A 12,430-nucleotide genomic window follows, 5' to 3' on the forward strand; every position below is an offset into this window, starting at 1 on the left:
TTTTCGGGTACCAGAAGTTGATCGGTTCAGATCAAGGACTTGTGGTTCTGGAGTTAGGCAGGGCTTGAAGACCTCCGGCACGGTGCCGGAAATCCGGCGTAGCAATATTTTGGTGAAGTGTTTTTTTTTTTTTTTTTTAACTGTAACCAGTCGTTTAAAGTGATAGTTCCAACTACCAATGGTACTCAAGGTAACCAAGGAGTTCTAGCCAATCAGAGCAGAGTAGGGCGGGCCTTAAGTTTCCAGGCACCTCGGACCGGGACAACGTAGCCAGAGCGATTGATAACATCAGCCCAAAGGCAGCCCTGCACACTTTTCATTCAGACAAACTAATGCGACTGCCACAGTTGTTAGATTTCATCAAAGGCTCCAGTGCCACCACTCACGGTTGCCCCCCCCCCCCCCCCCCCCCCAGCCGGCGAGTTCGACAGTGCGTGCGCGTATAGCCCCGTTCACATACGTCGCTACTCGCCCGTCACTCGCTTTCTCGCTGAATTCTACTCGCTGGCAAAAAAAACTCACTGCCGCCGGCGGCGACTTCAAGCGACAACTCTCTGTGGAACTCTCTGTTGACGGCAACTGTCGATCATCTCTATTCTACATTGTGATTGGTACTCGCTTCACTCGCATCGCAGAAAGTTAAAATTATTTTATCTCCGATCGACCACATCGCATCGCCTGTCCTGGTCCACATTCCGCTAGAACACATTCACATTCATTGACAGCTGTCTCTCAGAGATGGGCGAGTGACGACGTATGTGAACGAGGCTTCAGTCAAGACCAAAACACCAAGGAAGGCTGAGGAATAGTCACCCACTTTTATTATTATTATTATTATTATTATTATTATTATTATCATTATTAATAATAATAATAATAAACGAATTGTGTTTTAGTCATTTTTGTTCTCATCTTTTCTTGAATGCTTAAACTCCTCAACCCCATTTAGTATGTCAACATTTGTATCAGTACCAGCAGTTTGTAAGAAATTGGTCAGTAATTGATATGTCATATTTTGTTTCTCAGAATTCACCAAATTGATGCATTAAAATGAAATTATTCAAAATTTTCTCCCGGGGGGGCATGCCCCCGGACCCCCCTAGAGGATGACAATCCCCCCACCATAGTCTCCAAAGATCCTGTGGGAAACACTACAAACCCATTTGTAATTGGGACAAAATACTTAAAGTTAGAGACAATTAAGGACCATGAGTCCTAACAAGAACACTTGCACACACTTTAATGTGTATTTTGTACACGTTCAAGACCCATTTTTATGCATTTTCTGAGTCGGTCAACTTTATTTTAGGCACAAACTATATATCTGGGCTGGTAAACCCAAACCTGCCGCAGTGGCTGGTGGCCAAAGAATATATATATATATATACACACACCTGCTTCACAGGTGGAAATCTCAACTACCCCAATGTTCAACTCAAAGTTACTCCCTTGGTGATGCTAATTTCTGAGGTATTATACGTTAGCATTAAGCTAGCGGACTTTATGCTTAGTGATACTGGCTGTGTGTGTTTTGAATGTTGTTTCAAACTATAATGTGGGTTTACTCTCAAAGTGCACCAGATTAATTCATTTAGATTGCAAATGTTCAGAATTTTCTTCTCCCCAATGCATAAAAAAAATTTCAGGCACAGGATTTTTTCCTGCTTCAAGCCCTGGTTAGGTGACTCTTCAAGCGTTCAGTCAGCTGTATCTCAGGGAGGAACGGTTGTAGAGCTTGAATCTTCATACTGTTGGAAAGCTGGTACACGGAAATGGGTAGACCCCTGCGAAGCAGCGGCAGAGTCTGATGCACTGTCCGTCACAATTTTTGTTCCACACGCCATCCATCCCTCACCATAACATTATGTTTACCTCTCGTTAAGGCCCCTGGGATATATAGTGTCTAGTCTCAGGATCCAAATCTTTTCACTTCTGCACCTTTGAGCTTTATTCCATCTTAGATTGCACTGTACGACTGTGGCCTGAACAGCCTGCCGACCTCCGTCTGGCTGCCGTACACGTAGCATGTAGCATGAAATGTTGGACCAGGTGTGTATGAGTGTTCTTTTTTCTAAGGATGTTATACCTTCAGGGATGCAAACTTGTCACCTTTCGGCGAAATTTGCAGTTTTTGTTCCGAAAAAGGTCATTTGTGTGATTCATGGAGATCTGCAATAAAAATATTTCGGGGGGGGGGGCGTCCAAGTAATCGGCGAACGCAAGCTGTCATAAATATTTATTTCAAGCTTGTTCGTTTGGCCAACCCGTGTAATCATGTCATCTTCGGGTCTGTAGCTGCCTTGATGCCGTACTAGACAGGAGTGACGTTGGTACGCTTCAAAAACGTCATGGTACAGACACACCAACTCCGGCAGCGACGCAACGGACCGTCGAACGAACCGGCGAGTGGGCAGTTCTGTGTTCTAGAGTCCTTAAGAGAGAGAGTGGCGCCACCTACGTTTACTGCAATGGTAAATTTTTTTCACAGCAATGGCGGAGCATGGAGACCCTCAAAAGTTCCCGGAAGTTAGCAAAAGCTAACTTCCGCCCAACGTAATTCTTATGGAGCACACGGTCGGAGCAACACTTGATCAAGGTAAAATGTTTAAAGAATGACATTTTCACATCAGTAGTTCATTGGAATTAAATTGACATGAGTAATTAGCTATATTAAATATGTTGGCGGATTGTCCCCGTCTAGATTAGAAGATTAGAGAATATTAACGGATAAAAGTTTAAGCTAGCACGCTGGATAACGATAGCAACACATGCAACAGGCGGACGCATGTAAATTCTGTTCACTGAATATAACTTAATCGAACACTGTCAATTTATACCAATAGCCAGCTTAATGTGCAGGGAGTGTGATTGTAGATAAACATCAATTTAATATAATTGAGGCTATATATATATATATAGGTTTGAGTGCGGGGTGAAAAAGTTCGCATTTGAATATTAAATTTTCCTTCTTTAATTTTCTCAGTGCTGCCCTGGTTTTTTTAATTAGATTTTCTTGTCGTTTCAATTGTTTTAGGAGCTGTGATTCTGTCAGCGGTGGCGTCCTGCTCTGCATGGCTGATGTGTGCTCTCCCTGTCTCTCCTCATCTGCCATGTCCTCTCTTTCCTCTATCTCACTTTCCCTTCTCTCACTCTGCTCATCCTTTCTTTCCTCAGTCTTGGAATCTGGTGTAAGTAGAAGCCATTTAACTGTATTTTCAAATATTGAATTGTGAATGTATAATTTGAGTCAAACCTTTGTGCAAAAGCATAATTACGGCGAAAGTGTTGCGTGTGTTTTAAAAATAGCGATTTGATGCTAGTGTGAAAGTGTCTGTAGCACTCCCATTGAAAATGAGTTTGAACCAAAAACGAAAATACGGTAAATCTTAAAAGGGCCTCTTTCATCGTAATTATGCTTTTACACAAAGGTTTGACTCGTATACATTCACAAAAAAGCCTAGGTTGCATTTAGCGAGAGTTTCACTTTAAATAAGAAATATTGGTATATTTATCAAGATTTGATATACATTTTACCTGTGTCACTTAAAATACAGTAGCTGTGATCTGCAGCTAAGAACCCTGTCTTTGCAGGTGAAGGGGGGCATCGTGGAGTAGGGGCCCTCCTCTTTCTGACTACTGGCCGATGCACAAAGATGGTGGGTATCGCATCTTCTCTCAACCTAGTCTTGCCCTTGCTGGTCTTCAAAAACTGGTCAGCCTCAAAATGTGCCTGCAGAGTGACTTCACCTTAGTTCTCACACAACAACTCACTTGTATCCGGCACTATGAACATGTCTAGCATATATCCCATAGTGGTTGAATACACACTATCAGATGGCACATTACACTTAGTAGATATGTTTCAAATCTTTGCACACATAAAACACATCCAGTTCCTGAGGCAACTTGACAAAACGTGTAACACATCAGTGGCTGATTATACTTAATTAACCATGAGCAGGAAAAGCTGTTGATGATTAGAAAATGTGAATCTCTATAACTGAAAGTGATTGGGTTGTTGTATGAGGTCCCTCTGCCTTGCATTTCCTGCACTAGACTGCACCCTCCCAGGTTGCAGGAGGAAGGCAGAGTGCAGACACAGAAAAAGAGAGAATTTGAAGTGGGACTTCTTTTAGGAGCTAAAATATTTTTTGTTGTCTCTGTGCTCAGCTCTACCCTTGTCCAGCACTGTCCTGAAGCACCTTCAGCTGTTCTTGGGTTGCCCGATGTTCACCTTCTTGGTTTGGGTCTTGTTTCCATGATGGCCTTCAAGTGTTTTTTCCTGTCATTTTCTTTTTCTTCCCCGTTATATTCACAACGTAATTTCCCTTGGTTTTTGCATTGTTTTTCCTGTTCTCTGTTCTGTTTTTAATTAAAAACATCTTAAACTTCCCAGTGGTGTGGTATTTGAAAGTGTGCGAAAGTGCAAATGCATTGTTTGAATATGATTACCTCGCATATTTTTTTGTTAGTAGTGTCTTTGTAGGTGGTTAAATGGCTCCTTCCAACTTTAACCACCCATGCTTTTCGCCTGTCCCTGTCTTTAGGGAAGCCATACATGCGGACACCCCTCTCAGAGCGATTGGAGCATCCCCACGCAGCACAGCACACCATCGTGAAGACTGTCAAGGACTACATAGTGAAAAGGACACAAACAGCTTAACATGCTGATCTGTTTCACTTCTTTACATACTGTTTTAAGGAATTTATTGTGGTATTAAGTGCTTTTGGGAAAAACAAGACTGTGATTTATTGTGCTACTGATTTATTGTGCATCACTGAGTAGAGTAAGTTTGAGATGAGGAAGAATAGTTAACACATAGTGATAGAAATAGTGATTTATAGTGAATTCAAATCAAAGTGTAATTTATTTGCCATGGATTTCATATTAGAATACAGTTATCATAATGTTGTTACGAGTCCAGACCTAATGTGCAGTCAATGGGCAAATCTTTGTTAGTCACCTTTCTCCTCACTCAAATCTGAAAGTTAAGAAAAAGAGAAAATATTACGACTTTTCAACGACTGTACAGTAAAGTTAAGTTGATAAACTTAACGGAGTTCAAATCAATTAACACAAGAATATACATGTTGCAACGCAAAGCATTTATTGACCATTATTTACCGATCGTCGTGGTTTTCCTAGTGTTGCCCGCCAAGCACTTCCGGGAACTTTTGGAGGCTACATGGACCACGTGATCGGACGGCGTTTTGAACTTCCGTTGTCGCTACTCTCTCTCTTACGGAGCGTACCCACCAAACGCGATGAACGCGATTTAATCGCGCGACAAATGAAATCGCGTCGCGCTAGACGCTCCAGTTTTGACGCCGGTCCAATATGCCAAAAAACGCCTCATCGCGGCATCGCGTCATCGCGTCGCGCGACGAGCTCGCCCAAACAACAACATTTCTTCCGCCATTTCATTCTCTCGTCGATCATGGCTGAGATAACCACCATCGCTGCACTGTATCTACTCTGGAGAAGTTCCCAGCTTCGTCTGCGGGCTAGGCGCCGACGTCGGTTCTGGGTGCATGCTACCCTACGGAGGCGGCGTGAGCTCGGCGAGTTCCACCGTCTCCTGCAGGAGCTGCGCCTGGACGACGGCCGGTTCCAGCGGTACTTCAGGCTGACTGTTGCCCAGTTTGAAGACCTGCTAACCAGGGTACAGGACCGGGAGGTTTAGCTGCTGCTCTGCCCAGAACTGGTGCTTCATAGCCGGCCATAAGCCCCAGTGATAAACAATCGCAAAAAAAAAGATCTCTGTGTGTGAAAGAGCTGGGATTGATATGTAGGCTATGTATGTGTGTGTGTGTGCGCGCGTGCGTGCGCCCCCCAACTTTGATTATGGGCAATATATAATATAATATAATATATAAATATTGTGGCAAAAAGCGAGGGAACACCAGGACGTCCGTACGTCAGCACGTCGGTGACGATCTCAACGCTGATAGGCTGTCGCGGCGCGTCTTCACGCGAATTCGCCGCAAAAGTTCAATTATTTCAACTCGAGCGATGGCGCGATGAAGCGATGGCGCGATGAAGCGATGAAGCGATTTTTCGCGTCCATCGCGCCGCGCTATCGCGTCCATCGCGTCGCCCGGCGCGATGAAGCGTCTAATCGCGTCTTTGCATTGACTTTACATGTAATCTTGTCGCGCGATGAAGTTTCATCGCGTTTGGTGGGTACGCCCCGTTAAGGACTCTACTGTGTTCAAGTTGGATCAATTGGATAGACGTCCTGCGAAGTGGGCGGGACTTGAGTTTTGCTCTGCCGTTTCCAACATGGCGGCCGGGCCACAAACGATCTCATTTTACAGTTAAACAACACGCTAAAGCATGTTTCTGAAAACATTTGAGGCGGGAAATGTGTAGTGCAGTAACAGAATCTGGATTCATATTTGATCAACACTGCCTAGTTTGATAGTTTGAACGAAGTTTCTGGAGCCGGCGGCATTGCGTTGGACGGACGGCATTTGCATAAAGTTCAATCCATCGAACTTTATGCAAATTCACGTACGGCGACAGGGCAGTCAATTCGACGTGCCGTATCCATCATGCGGAGCTCCTGCTCTACATAGACAATGAATGGGATCCGTTGACTTGACGTCTGCTGCCGGAGTTGGTGTGTCTGTACCATCAGGCTTTCTAACGTAGGCTAACGTGCTAATGTCAGACAGTTCGCTGACATACGCATCGCAAATCACAACCATTTTTGCTGGTTACAATAACGGTGTTATCGGATAGTACAGTGTCTATTTCTCAGGAATCTTTGAAAAATCTAAGCGAGAAAACAACGTTAAATGTACCTACCATACCTTCACATAAAAAAAAAAACCTAAAATAAATAATGGAAAATCAACGGAGCAAAGGCTTACTCTGATATCGATGTAATGTTAGCGAATGAGGGGTGAGAAGCCCCCTACCTCCCCTTGCTAATATTTATTCCGTTCGTCCAGAGTCAAATCTTTATCGTGCTTTTATCGAATCTATTGTATCCTTTTCTTTGGTTTCATGGTTTGGAAGTCTCTCTATTAAGAACAGGAACTCACTCAATCAGGTGGTGAAATGGTCCAGTAAGTTAATTGGTGAATCTCAGCCGAACCCGGCCTCCCTGTACACTAGACAGGTACAGCGGATAACCGAGTCTATTTTAAATCACCGTTTGCACCCTTTGCACAAAGAGTTTCAGCTACTCCCTTCTGGAAAAAGGTTTTTAGTTCCAAGGTTTAAAACCAAGCGTTTTAAAAACAGCTTTGTTCCAGCTGCAATCACGCTGAAGAACAAGCTGTAGAAACTGCTATATTTGCACAACATTAATTTTGTATGTGTTATTTATTTATTTGTTGATTTTTTAGATCAATTTATCAGGGTTTTATTATATTTTAATTATGTTGGTCAGTTTTAAGTGTCCAAATTTGGATTAGCACTGGAGCACTTTAATTGTTTTATCCACTGTACGTAACTGTCCCATTTTTGTTTGTGTGCATGTGTTGTCCTAACTGTATGACGGAAGCCCACTTTTAAACTGCAACACAAGTTTACCTACGGGTACGAATAAAGTAACCTGAACCTGAACCTGAACCTGAACCTGAAATCTATTCTTGAGGTTCCAAATATTTTCAAAGCAGTTTGTCTTTCAATGTGAGGAGTCGATCGAGTTATTTTATGTTCCGTCGTTTGAAGCAAACCTTTTAGCCCTGGCATTGGTCTCCCATTATTTATACCTTCACTGGAAGGGAAGTCCATTTTCCAGGCTCTCGCCAGCCCCCTTCAGTGAGGCAGAGGAATAACATTGAAGCATATGCAATATATATATATATATATATATATATATATTCCGCGAGGGGGTTTGGGTCCTTGTCACCTTTTTCATCCCTGATGAGTTTGCACCCCTGATACCTGTGCTGAGTGAACCTGACCAACATAGTGTTACTGGTCTCGCCCACGTATTGTATGGCACATTGTTGACATTTGATGACATATACGCTAGGGATGCAAATTATCGAGTAATTCATTAATCGATAGTTGTTTCATCTTATCGATCGATGATCAATTAATTGATAAGCGGCAATTCTTCTGAGAAGCTGAATTTCCCTCTGAATAGGTTCTATCTGCTGTATACGTAACATAAAATGCTAACTTCCTTATGATATAAAGAAAAACGCAAATCATATTTTGAATAATTTCATTTTAATGCATCAATTTGGGGAATTTCCATCCATCCATCCATTGTCTACCGCTTATAATTTGGGGAATTTTGAGAACCAAAATATGACATATTGTTTCCTGACCAATTTCTTACAAACTGCTGGTTCTGGTCCAAATGTTGACATACTAAATGGGGTTGAGGAGTTTAAGCATTCAAGAAAAGATGAAAACAAAAATGACTAAAACACAGTGCTGAGCCTTTAAACTATTAGTTTATTATGACTATTATTATTATTAATATAAGTGGGTGACTATTCCTCAGCCTTCCTTGGTGTTTTGGTTTTGATCTCGTTCACGTACGTCACCACTCGCCCATCTCTGAGCAACAACTGTCAATGAATGTGAATGTGTTCTAGGAATGTGGCCAGGAAAGGCGATGCGATGTGGGCGGGACGGAGATAAAATAACTTTAACGATGCGAGTGAAGTGAGTACCAATCACAATGTAGAATAGAGATGATTGACAGTTGACGTCAACAGATAGTTCCACAGAGATTTGCGGCTTGAAACTAGCCGTCGGCGGCAGTTTTTTTGTTTTTTTTTGACAGCGAGTAGAATTCAGCGAGAAAGCGAGTGACGGGCGAGTAGCGACGTATGTGAACGGGGCTATACGCGCCGTCAAACTGGCCAGCTGAGGGGGGGTCGGCGCGGCCTCGCCATGGCAACGGGGGAAACAGAACGTTGATGAGCCAAACCAGCCACGAGGATTTCCCCTTATAATACGCGCTGCTGCCCTCCTGTTTAGTCTATCATTAGAGACGCTAGTTAAGTCCATTTGCCTTGATAAAATAATTTGGACGAACATCGAGACTATGGTGGACGAAATTAGACATTGGGTGCAGTCGAATAGTCTTTTTTGCTTAGGAAGGTTCCTAACTGAAGAAGTGACCCGGAAGTAAACAAGTGGCCGCCATGATAAGAGCCGTTCGGATTCTCTAAATGCAAAGGAAAGGAGCTAAAGGAGCTTTCAGAGCTCCTTTAGCATAGGATGCAACGGACCTTCCTATACGAAAGGAAAGGAGATTACGCCGACCCACAATTCTTTGCGAGAGCAACATTTAAAGTGCCGCACACCTCGGCCGTTCATGAAAACAAACCTGCATTTACATATTTAACAGTCCGCACCACAGCTCTGACGGAGTTTAGCGGATCACGGATTCACATCTCTGAAGGCCCCACCGGCAGCCAGCCCCCACCCGGTCCGGGCCCTACTGGCAGCCAGCCTCCTCCCGGCCCAGGCCCCACCGGCAGCCAGGCTCTACCGGCAGCCAGACACCACCAGGCCCCACCGGCAGCCAGCCTCCACCTGACCCAGGCTCTACCGGCAGCCAGACACCACCAGGCCCCACCGGCAGCCAGCCACCACCCGGCCCTGGCTCTACCTGGCCCAGGCTCTACCGGAAACAACCCCCTTCGGCTACGTCGGTCCCTAGCTAACACAACATTCAAAAAACCCCATCGCTACACAGTCGCCACCCAGTGACAACCCGCCCTACATAGCTGACAAAAAGATCGCTCACCTGGTTGAGGAAAACCTCCGGCTCTCCGCACAACTCAAATCCAACGAATCCATGCTGTCACAATTCATTGACCTGGCACACGAGCAGCTGCGGCGGATCTCCTCGCTTTCCGTAGCTCTCCAGGACACAGCTCCGTGGGACCCCTCCACCTGCCCGGGGCCGTCCTTCTGCTCAACGCCCAACCATCGCCAGCCATGGACCGAGGTAGTGGTCAAAGGACGAAAGACGACACCACCGGGGAACATCTCTGTTGTCACACTCCTCAACCGCTATAAGCCCCTGTCTGAGCTCGCTGATGACGGGGGTGTTGTTCGGACCACGAGCCCACCGCCTCCATGCCCGGATACCCCGAAGGCTGGATCCGCACTGGGTCCCCCTCCGACGGCGGTTGGCAACATCTCCGGAGCTCCTCGCACCAATGACTCGGGGCCGAGGAAGTCCACTTCAAGTTCGGCTGCACGTCGGGTCCTACTGAAGGAGGCAGTGCGGAGGCGGTCGGGGAGCCATCATCGCCACCCGGGCCGGGCGGACGGCTCTTTTCCTGGAGCTACACCTGTGGCCTCCCCCGGAGTGAATCGTTGTTCCGGGCGGGCTGAGCCCCCTCCCCCCGGCATGGACGCTGGCGCGGGGCCTCAGTCGCGCCGCTCTCCCGTTCAATGCCGCCCCAAGCTCCCTCACCGTAGCCCCGCAAACACACTGGCATCACCCCCGAAGCCCCTGTTCCCACCAACCACGGCTATAGTAGGTGACTCCATTATAAGAAATGTCCGTTTTTTCAACGCCTCCACCTACTGCTTCCCTGGAGCCACTGTCGCAAAAATCATAGATAAACTCCCCGGTTTACTACAATCTTTCCCAGACTCCATCAAGCGCATCATATTGCATATTGGCACAAACGATGTGGTCCAGGGTCAGTCAGAGCTGCTGAAGGTTGACTTTCGAAACCTTTTCACCACCCTGAAGGACCCTGAAGTCAATCTTCATTAGCGGCCCACTTCCCACGCTTGGCCTCGGCGATCTTCGCTACAGTAGACTCCTCTCCCTCCACTTTTGGCTCCGGTCTGCTTGCAGCACTCTTGGCTTTAACTTTATAGACAATTTTAACCTTTTTTGGAGTCGCCCCCGTTTTTATCGGCATGACGGTCTTCACCCGGGTAAACTTGGTAACCGCATGCTTACTGCAAACACCCAGCACACCGTACACGTCCTGGCCCACACGTGTTGACTATTTACGTGCCACACCCCCTCGGCAGTGTTTCCCTCTCCCTCTTCCTCTATGGCGTCCTCTGAGACTCCTGTGAGCACTGCCTCCCGCAACCACTCCCCCTACAGGCTCCTGCCGCCACTACACATCTCCTCCACAGACAGTACAGCCCCTGCTGCCGCCGTATCTGCTATTCCCCCTGCTCCTAACAACTACAGGGAAAGTTTTTCTGTAGTTTTTCCTACAGCCTCACATGTTAACATAAACATGAACGAATTTATTTCTCAACCTATCTTTCCACCTGTCATTCCTGTCCTCATCTCTACAAGGCCTGCTACCATCAAAAATGCTGCCTCCGGTGCTAGACCCTCACTAGTGAAACGGAAGAGGCACAGGGGACCTGCCCCCCGTTACCTGCGCTCCCTGTCACAGGTCTTGGTAGCTGACAGCAGTGTCCCCTCCCTGCCCCTCAAGATAGCCCTGCTGAACGCTCGTTCAATTAACAATAAAGCATTTATCTTAAATGACTTATTTACCTCTAAAGGCCTGGATCTCCTCCTTTTGACAGAGACTTGGCAAAAAGGTGATGATTATGTCTCCCTAAACGAACTCTGCCCCCCTGATTGCTCTTTTAGATGTGCACCCCGGGCCACAGGCAGGGGTGGGGGCCTTGCAATTGTGCATAAAGACTGCCTTATAATTCGCAGAGTAAGCCTCAGCTCTCTTGCCTCTTTTGAAGTATTGCTGTGTAAAGTTGGTCGCTTGAACCCTTTTCATTGTGCCTTAGTCTATCGCTCTCCAGGAGTAAATAGTGTTTTTCTGTCTGAATTTAGTGATTTTTTAGCGTCTATTATTCACCATGAGAAGATCCTCTTAGCCGGGGATTTTAATATCCATGTAAATGACAGCAGTAATTGCCTTGCCTCCAACTTTCTAAATGTTACCGAAGCTTTTAACCTGATCCAACACATTTCTGGTCCAACCCATGCAAAGGGAAACACGTTAGATCTGGTTTTCACTCTGGCTTTAAACGTCGAGTCTGTCTCCGTTGAACAACCCTTTGTAACTGATCACTCGTGTGTCTTATTCAATCTTTCCTTTGAGGCTGACCTTGCTCCAGTGCAGCAGGTGAAAACCTCACGAATTTTAAATAGTCTCTCAGCTGAAAATTTTACAGCTGCTTTTAACAGCAACGTAGCCTCTCTGCAATCCCTGCAATCCCCCCACAAAAGTATTGACTGCATGGTCCATAGTTTCAATTCACACTGCTCTGCTATTCTGGATGATATTGCCCCCCTTACAACCCGTAACCTTTCATCTGTAAAACCCATCCCCTGGCTAACGGATGAGATACGCTGCCTCAGACGCAAATGCCACCAATCTGAGCGACGTTGGAAGTCCACTAACCTTCAGGTGCACCGTTTGTTTCTACAGGAGCTATTGAGGGAACTCAACAACAGTGTAAAGAAGGCAAGGGCCGCCTACTTTGCAACCCTAG

General features: G+C 45.8%; 1 long non-coding RNA gene across 1 annotated transcript; it reads left to right on the forward strand.

Annotated features, from left to right (window-relative positions):
* Window positions 1-3,021: 3,021 nt before the first annotated feature.
* LOC311018141 lies at window positions 3,022-4,233 on the forward strand. The gene is made up of 3 exons (XR_014597688.1): window positions 3,022-3,188; window positions 3,592-3,656; window positions 4,171-4,233. It is a non-coding gene; the product is annotated as an uncharacterized lncRNA (long non-coding RNA).
* The last annotated feature ends 8,197 nt before the right edge of the window (window positions 4,234-12,430 follow it).

This window comes from Eutrigla gurnardus (genome assembly GCF_963514095.1).
Source record: "Eutrigla gurnardus genome assembly, chromosome: 9".
Taxonomy (NCBI): Eukaryota; Metazoa; Chordata; class Actinopteri; order Perciformes; family Triglidae; genus Eutrigla; species Eutrigla gurnardus.